General features: G+C 37.5%; 1 pseudogene; it reads left to right on the top strand.

Moving 5' to 3' along the window:
- Nucleotides 1-4,887: 4,887 nt before the first annotated feature.
- On the top strand, nt 4,888-5,568 carry LOC121163772 (annotated as a pseudogene).
- The last annotated feature ends 7,426 nt before the right edge of the window (nt 5,569-12,994 follow it).

The following is a 12,994-nucleotide window of genomic DNA, read 5'->3' as shown; positions in this document are numbered from 1 at the left end:
ATGCTAGAATTCAAAACAACATGTTTTGATTAAGCTTTACTCAATAAATAGTTATTTAATTTTGGGTAACAAAGGAATATTTTGGGTATAATGGAGCTGTTCAGCAGTGTATGTTATACCAGATGTCCTCGAAATGATTAATAATGTAATGTGAGGTGTAATCAAAAAACATTCTACAATGACATTTTAAATTGCTTTAAGAAACTAGAATATTTACTACCATCAGAGTATAACAATATAATAAAAAAATTATTTGATGTATTGACATTGGAGCTTGATGTCCCACATTAAAAATAAATGTTTTCTAAATAGTACTAAAATACATATAACCACCAGCAACTTGGGGGGAAAAAAAGGTAAAGCCATTTTAAGAAGACAAAACTCAGAAGACTTACAATCATCTGCAAAAAGCCAGTAGTACTTAAAAGGGCTATCATTTCCAAAACGCTGAGAATATTTGAGACCCATTATAAAAAGACAAAATAATTCTGAGTATCTACTAAATGAAGAATCAATAAAACATTAAGAAATCTGGCTTTACTGTATGCTGTGTCTCACTCAGTAAAGCAATTTGCAGGCTGAGAAGGAATTGTGATGTGTCATCTACCCAATCAGATCACAGAGGCAAAGGTCTGAGGTTCACGCTTCAAGACACTGCTGCTTGTACTGACATTACATGCAGTTCAAGCCTAGGCATCTGTATCTTATTAACCAGCATCCAAGGTCTATGAAACACTGCTTTCTCTTTACAGAAAGCCCTAGAGACATTCTTTTGTATCTAAAATATTTGTCTATGCTACACATTTTTAGTCAATTTCCATTTTGAATAATGAATAAATTAAGGGAAGAAAGGGGGATGGGTGCACAGAATGTTCTAGAAAGCAAAGAAAGCAATCTGATAGTGTTTTACATTTCTAATCAGCAATGAAAAATGGACCAAGGTAAAAATGCTGCATGAGCACTTGTCCCTGGGGATTTGGGGGTTTAGTGTATGCTCTTGGGATGAAAATTAGAAAGTGTGCCCTCTCAAATGTAACTTTGAAGTAATGGATATGTTCCTACATTATTAAAAGTTAAAACATGGAATCATCAGTGATTGCTAGGGTTGTGTATAAACCAGGGTTGACATGGTGATCCTGGTGCTGACACCGTGGATCAATGGCCTAATCTTCCACTCTGTGGCTGCAGCATCCTTTGCAAGTGCCATTTCTTATCCCAACTGCTCCATTACTGACCCAGCTCTCATCTTTGTGCATGGGAAATCAGCTTTGGATGGTCTAGGTCCTTGCAAACCTACACCCACTTGGGAGAATGAGAGGAGGCTCCTGACTGTTGGCTTAAGACAGGCTTCAGCTCTGGCCTTTATGTCCACTTGGTAGTGAACCAGCAGATGGAGCATCTTTTTCTCTGTCTCTTTTTTCTGTAAGTTTGTCTTTCAGATAAAACAAATCCATCTTTAAAAATCAGCAATATTTAAATTTTTACAATTTAAAAAAATGTATGTGCTTAACTCCTTTGTAACAGGATCAAGAAGCACTCAATTATTGATAACAAAACATACACACCTCACAGGACCATTAGACACTGCTTTCTGGGGAAAAAATTAAAATGATCATGTGTGTATTAAATTATAGAACAAAAGAAAACATGGGCATTTATTGCTTTTTTTTAAGCTCCAGTAAAGTGCCCATGTTATTTCAGTAAGTGTTATTTTCCAAGGAGGAATATTAATGTAGTAAAGAAATTGACGAATTTGGAGACCAGAATTATCTGGCAGAATTACTATTGTGTTTAAAAATTGTAATGTGGAGTAAACTGTTCACTTCTTCTGAGTCTTCCAAAATCTTATAACTTGTTTCAAAAACTTCATGGAGATTTAAATATGAAATATTACATTATGTAATGCCTTTTAATGCATTTTCAACGAAGACAGTCAGGAGTTTTAAATGTGAGCGCCCTTACGCCTGCTACTGCATTCCATTTTCAGCCTTGAAGAAGGCATGCTGCAGCTTTACTTCTATCCCCAGCATCAGTGCAGAAAATTTATTAATTATGTACTAAGTAAATAAATGTACTGACTGAATTAGGATGTAAATTAAAATTGCTTTAAAATTTAGGACAATGTCTTTATGGTAGGCTTTGTGCTGCGGTACGTTAAACAGCCACTAAGAGGATCATATACGTAGGGGCTGGGGCTTCCAGTCCAGTCCCGATAATTCCACGCCCAACCCAGATTTCTGCTAACACACCTTGAGAAGCAAGTGATGACTCAAACGATTGGTCTCCTGCCACTCCTGTGAGAGATTTAGATAGAATTCTAGAATCTTGGCTGTGACATGGTTCAGTGCTGGCATTGTTGGCTTTTGGAAGCAAATCAGATTAGGGAAGCATGCTCTCTTTCTTACTGTCCTCTTTCTCTCCCTTTGCTCTTTAATTAGATAAAACAAATTTTTAAAGCAATATTTTTTAAACTCATTGGTGTTTATCGTATTTGCATTTGTCTACCACACAGACCATTAGTGTTAAGTAGAATTACCAAACACAATTTATACCTGATACGACAAAAAACAGATTTTATGCTTAGCATGTTTCACTGTCCAAACAATGCTCACTTTCTTTCGAAAGTACCGATAACTACCCCACAGTATTTACGTCTGCCATAAAGCTGAAAACATCTGGCATATTAGCATATCTGGAAATAGCAGCTGACGCTAATAGGGTCAAGACATTAATCTCTGTTCCTTTATACATACAAGTAATAAATGGCAACGTTAGAAAAGTGGTTTCCAGCCTGCTGGAATCTAATCCACTTCATTATATTTTAGAGTGCTCTACATCCCTACTTAGGGCATTTTCTCTCAGTCAGAGCAAATAGAAAGATGTATAATAATAGGAAGGGGAGGGATGATTTCCAAGTTCCGTGGGAGTAAGCCACGGGTTCAAGACTTTCAGAACTTGTCCAGTGAATGTTCGTTGAAAGTTAATGACATGCTATTTCATTCACTTAAAATTTAGTGAAATACCAGCATACAATACTCAAGAGCTTAGTCTCAAAAATATAATGAGGTCATAATTATTATAAGACAACACAATTATAACTAGGAAAGCTTCGCCTGACAGGTTTTAAAAAGCAATTGAGAAAAATTAGCGATGCTGGGTTCGTATTTTTGTAATTCAAGGTAATATGAAAGCAACAGGATATGATTTTGGAAAAAAAAAAAAGTGGAATAAGAAAGTAACTTTGTAAGTAAAAGCACTGTGTTCCAGAGACCAAGTGGCACAGACATATCCCAGACACCTCACAGATTTCCCAAAATGTTCTTTTGTGTGAACAAAGACTGGCCAACTGAAGACTCAGATGTAACAGCAGTTATGAAATAGCGTCCTGCATTCTTGTTCTTCTTCTAGGATATCGCCTGTTATTTATGTTAGTCATCAACATAAGCAGTATATAGTTCCAGTTCCTGGAAACTCACATCATAGAATTAAGCAGTGAAATGAGAGAATATCGAGTGATTCTTTCAGCAGTGTTGGTTGCTGCTGTCGGAAATGGTCACCTAAAGCTTCATGGAATGATTGTTGCACATTCCACAGGTCCTGACTTTGTAGTCATGGCCAATTTATTTTCTTAGAGTGTATCTTGACACAATTTCAGCAGATGTTTACATTTTTCCAAATTTCTGAAGAAGAACTGACTTTCACACCCACTCAAATGGTTGGCAGAATGTAATCCAATGTGCCCATCCATTGTCCAAGGGTTCTCTAAGACTTCTCACATTTATCTCACCTCATAGCTGTGCTAATTCAACTTCAAAGCCAGTAAAATCAGGTTGTGTTGTTCTTTCTCTTATTGTTGTTGATGTCCATTGCTGTACCATCTTCTCTTTTTTCCTGCTAAGTTCTCTCAGCTTCTGTTGCCAACCACTGTTTGTTCCAGCCTGAATGTTTTGTTTTCTTTTCAATGGCTCCTGTCATGGAAGCACACCCACCTGACCAATCCAGAATTAGACTTGTCCTGTTGACCACTGAGTGGTAATTTTAATTCCATTGCAAAGTTCCTTCCAAAAAAAAAAAAAATACCCAACTTCACACATGAAAATGATAAGAACCTATTTCAAGAAGAGAATAGTAAGGATGAAGCAGTCTAATAAAAACTATCATTCTTGGGCCCAGCGCAGTGGCGCAAGTGGTTGAGGTCCTCGCCTTGCATGCCCGGGATCCCATATGGGTGCCAGTTCTATCCCGGCAGCCCCGCTTCCCTTCCAGCTCCCTGCCTGTGGCCCAGGAAAGCAGCAGAGGACAGCCCAAAGCTTTGGGACCCTGCACCCATGTGGGAGACCCGGAAGAATTTCTTGGCTCCTGGCTTCAGATTGGCATAGCATCGGCCGTTGCACTCACTTGGGGAGTGAACCATCAGATGGAAGATCTTCCTCTCTGTCTCTCCTCTCTGTATATCCGCCTTTCCAATAAAAAAATAATAAAAATATATCTTAAAAAAAACTATCATTCTTAAGTTAGAACATTTAAAACATGCTCTTCCATTGAGAATGAATGAAATTTTTAAAAAATGTTAAATACGAACTTGAAAATATACATGGTTGCTGGATCATCAGATGTTTCTTCTAAAGCCAGCTTAAGAAGGATTTAATAATAATAATAATAATAATGATAATAATAAAACTCTCAGCGAGGGAAATAGATACATACACGTATAGTATAAAGGTGATTCTACATGAAAAACCAAAATACAATAGACTTCTTAATTTAGTGAAATTTGTATACTACCTATATAGATTAAATGTGATTATTGATTGCTCTGACATTTCAGAATAATTACATACATTGATCAACTGTTGAAATGAATGTCCTGCTAGAGGGCCATCTGGGATGGCCACTGATGCCGTGTCCAAGCATGTGGTTGAGTTGTGGTCCTTGTTGCAGCCTGTGGATGGGAGGGCGCATTCTGGCCTCGGTCCTCCTCTTTTCAGTGTGCTGTCTGTTGGGTGAGCCGGGGCCTCCAGGCTGCAGCCAGACTCGGTGCGTTGCACTACGAGAACAAGCTCTAGAAGGCTTACGCTACCAAGGAGGGCTTTCGTAAAGCCAACAGAAATCACCTCTACAACACAGTTCTGCTCTTAAACCCCTGGGTCCAGCAGAAGCAGGGTCCTGGATGCCAGGTGGCAGGACTCAGTTGGTGGACCTGCTTTTCAAGTTGGATCGCGTTACTGCCGTGGACCACCGGGTTAAGTCTGTCCTGCTGTGCACTTTCACCAGCTCCGTCTTGTTCTCCAGCGCTGTCAGATGTGAGAGTCTTCTGGGAAGACTTGCCGCCCACCTACCTTGAACTCACAGTTTAAATATCAGAAGAAACACGAACTGATTGAAATGGATATGACCTCGCCGCTTCAGCCTCTGGTGGCCTCCAGTGAGAAACACGTCCACCTGTCTGGCAACAGCACCTGTGTGGCAGCCCAGCAGCAGCACGCTCCCATGCAAGAGGGTCCCCTGAACACTACTGTGCTGGCATCCCCGTCACTGATCTTTTGTCTGAATGGCACAAATGCTTAGGTCAATCACCAGTAGTATTTATTCCCCTATAAAAGCAAGCCTTCGCGTGGTCTCCACCAGCAGGGCAACCTGCACACCGGCGGGAAGACAGACTGCCAGGGTGGGCCGGTCCCTGTGGCAGCCGACAGGCCCTCCATTGAAGCAGTCCCCTGCTCCAACTTAAATAAATTTGAACGATTATTTCAAATTGTTTGTTTTTTGTGAGCTTGGCGACTTTCTACTGAGCTTTACAGCTGAAGTGACACAACTGGATCGTGGTTCTGCACAGGTTCAACCCTCACTGCTACAAAGGGAACTGGTGCAGGGCCGTCGGGCATTGCCATGGTTCCCTGGTCCACACCATGGTGCAGAGCATCATTGACGAGAAGCTGGACTGCTCGGTACCAAGATGATCGTGCATCTGTGCCAAATAGCGCCCCCTGAGCGTCTTTGACCATGGAGCCCTAATAGTTCGATTACCGATACTCTGGTATGAAGGTGAGAAAGCAACCAAGTGCACCTGTTGTTAGCACGTGTTCTTCCTCCACACTGAAACTGTCAGCGTCTTGGGTGGAGGAAGTGCTCTGGGTCTGCGGAAAAAGCTCCCTGGGTCACATCCCTGAATCTCTGTCTTGCCTGAACTGGAGCCACACAGGGGAGGTCCACCCGACGCTGCTCGGTGCGAAGGGTGTCGGCAGTTGTAGCTGGTTACACTTTCTTTCCAAGGTTGGGTGATTTTTAACTGTTTCAGAGAGCTTTGATTTCTCCCCACTAAGAATCCTTGGGAGACCTTTTGTTGTTGTTGTTGTTTTTTCTTTCCATAGAAATCTTAATGGTGATAAGAAAAATCTTACATAAATCTTGGATGGAATGGCAGCTCTAATTAGACAACCCTGAGTGCAGTAGTCGTATTTAGTGGAAAAATAACTTCCTTAGATTGGTAATAATAATAATAATAATAATAATAATAATATCACCTGGATTTACCAAATTTACAAATATTCAAAGATTATATTACAAATACAGTTTTCTTTACATTGATGCAAAAATGGATGGTAAACATTATTTGTTTAATTCCTTCAGTTAAAGTTCCAGGCTGAGGTTGACACATAGTCTGTGTAAATTCCTTTAGTACTAATTATGAAGATAAATGTCATCAATTTATTCTCAATAAGTGTGCTGAATCACAGCAAAAAAAAAAAAAAAGAGAGAGAGTGCTTGCTACATTACCTCGAAAGTCATGTCTTTCCTGCTATCAAAACTAGACCTGGGGCCAAAAATATAGTAACAAGAAAATACAGTCTATTTATGCATGACAGAAATGATTGAGCAACAATGTCTATTCCAGTAGGTACAAAATATTCTGATGTGATTGTGATAAATGTCAGTATTTTTTTTTAACCACCGTGTTAGCAAAGACATGTAATTTTCTTCAGGTAGCACAATATTGTAGAAGTTATTCTGGAATCCATTATGTGTATCAAGATCCAAGCTCTGAGAAAGCTGTTGCAGGGATATTTAATTTTCTCTTCAAATTGTAAGCCTATACTTCGGAAACCAGATGGTTGATTTGAAGCATACCTAACAATGTGCAAATGCAGAATGTTCCAAAATACCGAGACATAGTTGCAGTAGCATCTGATTTTTCATCTCAGAGTCCAGCAGTTATGGGTCACATCTCTATACACTTTATGTATCAAAACTGGAAACCTTCGTGAGAGCAGAAGACTCACAGGGAACTTTGAAGAATCAGTAGCTACAGTCAGAGAAGACAGTAATACAGAATGACAGGCAAGATCCTGTGAACTCTTAGCAAGAATAAAATCCTCTCTATTTGACTGCTACAGAAATACTGTACTGATAGCAATTTAATTTTTTCTGTGCGAGATGATTAAAATCATAGTGTGATGTATGTGATTTTGTGCTGCATTGCATTAGTGCAAAAACTGTGTTTTTTTAAATCATTTTTTAAAAGATTTATTTTCTGTTTTTGTTTGAAAGTCAGATATACAGAGAGGAGGAAAGACATAGAGGAAGCTCAACCATCCACTAATTCACTCCCCAAGTTGCCGCAATGGTTAGAGCTTTGCTACTCCGAAGCCAGGAACCCGGAGCCATTTCTGGGTCTCCCACACAGGTGCAGAGTCCCAAGGCTTTGGGCCGTCCTCAACTGCTTTCCCAGGCCACAGGCAGGGAGCTGGATGGGGAGTGGGGCACTGGGATTATAAACAGCACCCATATGTGTATGCAAGGCCAGTAGGCTACTGTGCAAGGCCAAATAAATGAGATTTTAAGTGACACAATTTAAAATAATAATTTTGATCATGTAATAAATGCAGCATTACTGGCAGTATATATTTGAAAGAAGACAGAAAATAATAGATGAGAGCTCTCTCTTTGAATCTCAAACTATTAAATTTAAGAAAAATGAAATCAGTGTTGTTTTACTGTCTGTGCCTATGTTGTTGATTATGAACTCCAAAAACTTAGCACTAGAGCACCGGGTATGTTTCCGTTACACTAAACTTTAAAGCAATTAAATATAATTGGTATATGCATTAAATATTTTTGGTCCATCAGTCATATCACAGTGAGATTGACAGATATGAAAATGATACCAATAATAAATGCCTCTTATTTTTTTTCTGAGAATCAGTGAAAGAGATTTTAGCCATACTCAGTACAATTTACAGTTCATACTAGAATTTCTGATATATGTGTATATATGTGTGTGTGTTATCAAAAGCAATGTAAATTATTTTGAATTTTATTTGCATTTCTATTTCTAGTATGATTAAGATAATAAAAATATTATTTGCATCATAACAGCCTCACATGTGTTCAACTCAATATAATATTTTTCAACATGTTTTGAACACCTACATTTTGTCTCATGCTGTTTGTTATAAAAATACAAAAAAGAATCATTGTCACATTGTTACTCATTTGAGTGAGGCAGGAAACTAGAGCCAATTATAATATGAAGTGGAAATTCTGCAAAATGTATATAAAAGTTCCTCATGGAGCTGAAAGAAATTTAATTCTGCCTGATTTACAAGGATAGTGAATTTAATGTTTGGAAACCATTTTACCCAAATGTTTTGCAGAACCAAGGTGCGTGTTGTCAGAACCTAGCAGCCTGAAGCAAGCATGTGCAATCTGCAATCAGATCTCTGTTGGCAGATACTCTAAGCTGCTGTTAGTATGATGAAAATGTGCTGCTAAATGAGAGGAACTCAGATCTATGCTTGCATGGTGAGGCTTAACAACAGCACAATATGAAACACAGGACAAAGCCCCTTCTTCTATTGCCTGCTTTCTGTTTTTCTGGAATATCTGCTAATGACAGATTTTATTGTAACAAAAATCAACTGATACTGGAGCAAGATGTTTTATTTCTATTTCTTTTGCTTTGCTTATAGTTACTAAATGTAGCAAATTTAGGTATGAAGTCAAGAATGCTGCATTATTTTTTCAAAATAGATGTCAATTAGCTACAATGAATATACAAAGTAAAAAAAAAAAAAAAAGACCAAAGGGAAAAAAGAAGCAAAGAAGCAAGCAAACATGTCAACTAGACAAAAATCAATGAAAAGCAGGCTTAAATTACACAATTGAGAAAATTAATTGAGCTAATTATCATCTACATAAGTTTTGCTCTTCTTTGTAGGAAATTTTGGTTTTTGAAATGTTATTCTTCATGGTGTAATTGCATAGGCACAGGGATTCTCCCTTCTACCACCCTGTCCTCCCTCACTCTTCCACCCATACTTTTACAATAGCCCTTCAACAACACTCTCAAGTCCAACATCTGCTACTTAGTGTATCATGGCATTGTATCCATATAACATTTCATCCTATTGCTGCAGAATACATTTTATTTGCTGTAGTGTGTGGAGGCTTCTCTAGGACGCACATTATGCCAGGTCATATGGCAAGTCTTAGTGGAAGGAAGGAAGGAAGAAAGGAAGGAAGGAAGGAAGGAAGGCAGGCAGGAAGGAAAAGAAACCATAGCATGTATCCTTTGACCACAGTGGAATGGAGCTGTAAATTAACAATATGCTCCTGAATGAACAGTCTATTGCACATGAATATAAATTTTCCCCTATAGTCAATCAAAGTAATGAAGCACTGTGAGTTATTTGAGCAGATGTTTGTTTTTATCATTTAAATTTTGCAAAGGGAGGAAGCACAGACAACCATTGCAGAATAACAATCTATTATGGCTTCACACAGCTGTAATTCTTGTATTTCCATGAACATGGGAGTCATTTTTCTTTAATTCCTGACCATCTGCAAAACCCATTTAGGATCGCAGGCAGTTGTTATGCATCCTAAATAATATCTTCTTTCCCTAACTAAGAATTAACATTATGATTTGTTTCTCAATTATGATTGAGAACGCAAGGGGAAAAAAATGTTTTCACAGATACCTGTTTGAGAAATGAGAAATTTTATAAAAATACAAAAGCATGCATTCCCTAAAACTAAAGGTTTTTTTCAGGCATTATTTTTGTAAGCTCAAACCCCATTAAATGATTTCACTATAATAATTCATTGTGTTTTGTTTTCCTGGAATATGACAACAAGCTGTTATGAAAAATGGAAATACAGGCCTGCAATGGTAAAGCATAGGAAAGGTCACATTGTTTCTAATTTATACTTATTTATGACATGGAAAGGGTCCAAGGTTTAATAGTCCTGTCAGGATGCTGAAGTTGCTGAGAGCTATGGACTCTCTTTCCCCGATCATTATCTCTTGACTTCTACCTGCCTACGTGATCAAACAGTTCCCTCCATTTGTTCTACTCCAATTTTGTAAAAACTGAACTGCCATTCTAGGGATTGTTTTGCATGTTCTTATTTTGTAAACACACATTATTCTATAAATGTGAGGAATTTCAGAATTATTCTTTTCTAGTTCCTTAATCACTGTATTTCTATTTTTAAAAAAATATTATCCTTTTTGTTTTTCAGCATTTCACTGTTGAGTCTCTCGGATTTACACGACGGTTTCCAACCCCAGTTCCTTGCTAAGGCAGAAGCTGGTGTAGAAGGCAGCAGGTGGTGATTGTTGTCTCTTGTGGGAAGCCTGAGTGAGCCCCTGGCTCCTGCACCAAGCTCGCCTTTTCCTGGATGTTGCATAGATTTCTAGTGAGCCAGTGGATGAAAGATAACCTATTCTGCTCTCCTGTTTCCTTCCCTACATTTTGCCTCATTTTCTCTCTCCCTTATGTGCCTTTCAAATAAAGTTAAGGTAAGTCAACAAATACTTAAAAATGAGAACAAATTTTTGATTAACATCTGATATTCATGTATATATGTGAATTAAAGAACAACCTACACAGTAGATATATATATATAATATATATATTCTATATAAATTATCAAATAGATATATATAATAATCAAATCTGCAACTACTATATACCCTTATTGCATAAGTGTGTGTGAAGCTATCAGCCTCTTTGTTCCAATGCTTTTTATAGTAGAAACATGAATTTTTGTGAACTACAATCTTCCCACTCTATTGCAGAACAAAAGAACTAATTCAATCTAACAATTTTTTATTCATTATCCAATTTACTATCATGCCACTGTCTTGCCTTCCAAATCTTCAGGAATCATTATTAAGTTCATTTCTAAAATTTGTTATATTTTTTTCTAAATTCCCCCATATAAGATAAATATTTTGCATTTGTTTGACTATGTCTAGTCAATTTAATATGAAGATCTCCCGTGAGATCTTGCAATAAATGGAAGAGTGCCATCTTTTTAAAGGCTGAACAGTATTCCATTCTATATATATATATATGTATATATATATAATAAGGATTTGATTCCTACATCAATAGTGTAATTTGGTTATATAAAATTATCATAAAAAGCAGGCTGACAGTGACCTCCTAACACTGATCCACCCCACAAATGCCTACAACTGAGTTTGCTGGATCAAGCTGAAGCCAGGAATCAGAAACTCCATCTGAATTCTCCATGTGGGTGACACAAACTCAAGAATCTTTGTTATAAAATGCCATTTCTCAAATGCATTAGCAGGAAGTTAATTTGGAAGCAGTTCCTAGAATACACATTGGCACTCTGAAATGATTGCACTGTCCCAAGGAGCAATTTAACCCCCTCCAAAACAAGGTCTTACCCTGTTTTTATATCATGACTATTGTGTTTTTATAAACTTGGGGGTGTAGGTACCTCTTTCATAAGCTGATATCATTATTTTTGAACATACATCCCCAAATAGAAGCTCAGCGGTATGGTAGAGCTTCTTTAGAGTAGCTAAGGAAGCTTCTCTGATTGACAATAGCTGTACAATTTATGATTCTACCAGCAGAGCACAAGTTTTTCCTTTAATCCATGTGCATATCAGCATCTGATATTATGTTTTTGTTTTTATTTTGCATTTCCTTGATAGTGATGTTTTGCATGATTCCCTAATTTAGTTAATGTGTGTTTATTCTTTGGAAAAATGACTGTTCTTATATTTTGTGTATCTTTTTGTAAGTTTGTTTTTCTAATTTTTATTTATCTAAAAGACAGAATGAGAGGGAAATATACACAGAGATACACACACACACATACACACAGGATCTTCAAGTCACTGGTCCACTCCAGAAACATCTGCAACAGAGAGCCATTCTGGATTACGCTGAAGCCAAGAACTTGGTACTCAAGGTGAGCAGCACAAGTGGAGGCACTTGACTTGTTGCCTTCTGGGGTATGTATCAGCAAGCAGCTGAAGAAGGAGCAATGACTTGAATTCACTCACGCACGAGCTGTGAGCGTCACAAGTGACACTGTAACAACTGTGTGAGATTTCCTGTCCTATCCATTTCTCCATTTCTTAAACACACTGTTTAGTTTCTGGATAAATATTCTGAGTTTCTTAGGTATTCTAAATAGTTATCTCTTCTCAGAATAACTTGAATTTTCCCCATTTTAGTCAATGGAAAAAAATTCACTCCACCAACTTCTCTTTGGCTGTGCAGAAGCTTCTTAGTTTGATGTAATGCCTTTTTTGCCTTTCCACTTTTGTTGTTTATGCCTTTCACTTTGCACTTTACTTTTTGAAGTATTATTGGGATAATTGTCTCCCTCTGGATACATCAGTTCTTTCACTCCGGGCTTATAAGGTTTCAGAGGGGAAAAAACAACACTATTATTCTAATGAACATTCCCTTAGAATTGACATGGCAGCTTTATTTGGCAAAATTCTAAAGTCTCTTTTTCAAATTGTTGATAGGTATGCTATAATGTGTCATTGTGAGCATCATTTTTGAGTGTTTATTTGGTGTCATGTAAATCGACTATATTTAAATGTCTGTAACTTTCCTAAATTTTATCATTATTTCCTTGGATAAGTTTTCTATGTCTTCAATTTTCTTTCTAAGAATTCCCATAATTGAATTATATCCTCATTTAATAATGACTC

This window comes from Ochotona curzoniae, unplaced genomic scaffold, assembly GCF_017591425.1.
Source record: "Ochotona curzoniae isolate NIBS_2020 unplaced genomic scaffold, NIBS_Ocur_1.0 contig_64, whole genome shotgun sequence".
Lineage (NCBI taxonomy): Eukaryota > Metazoa > Chordata > Mammalia > Lagomorpha > Ochotonidae > Ochotona > Ochotona curzoniae.
This window is presented reverse-complemented; position numbering and strand designations above follow the sequence as displayed.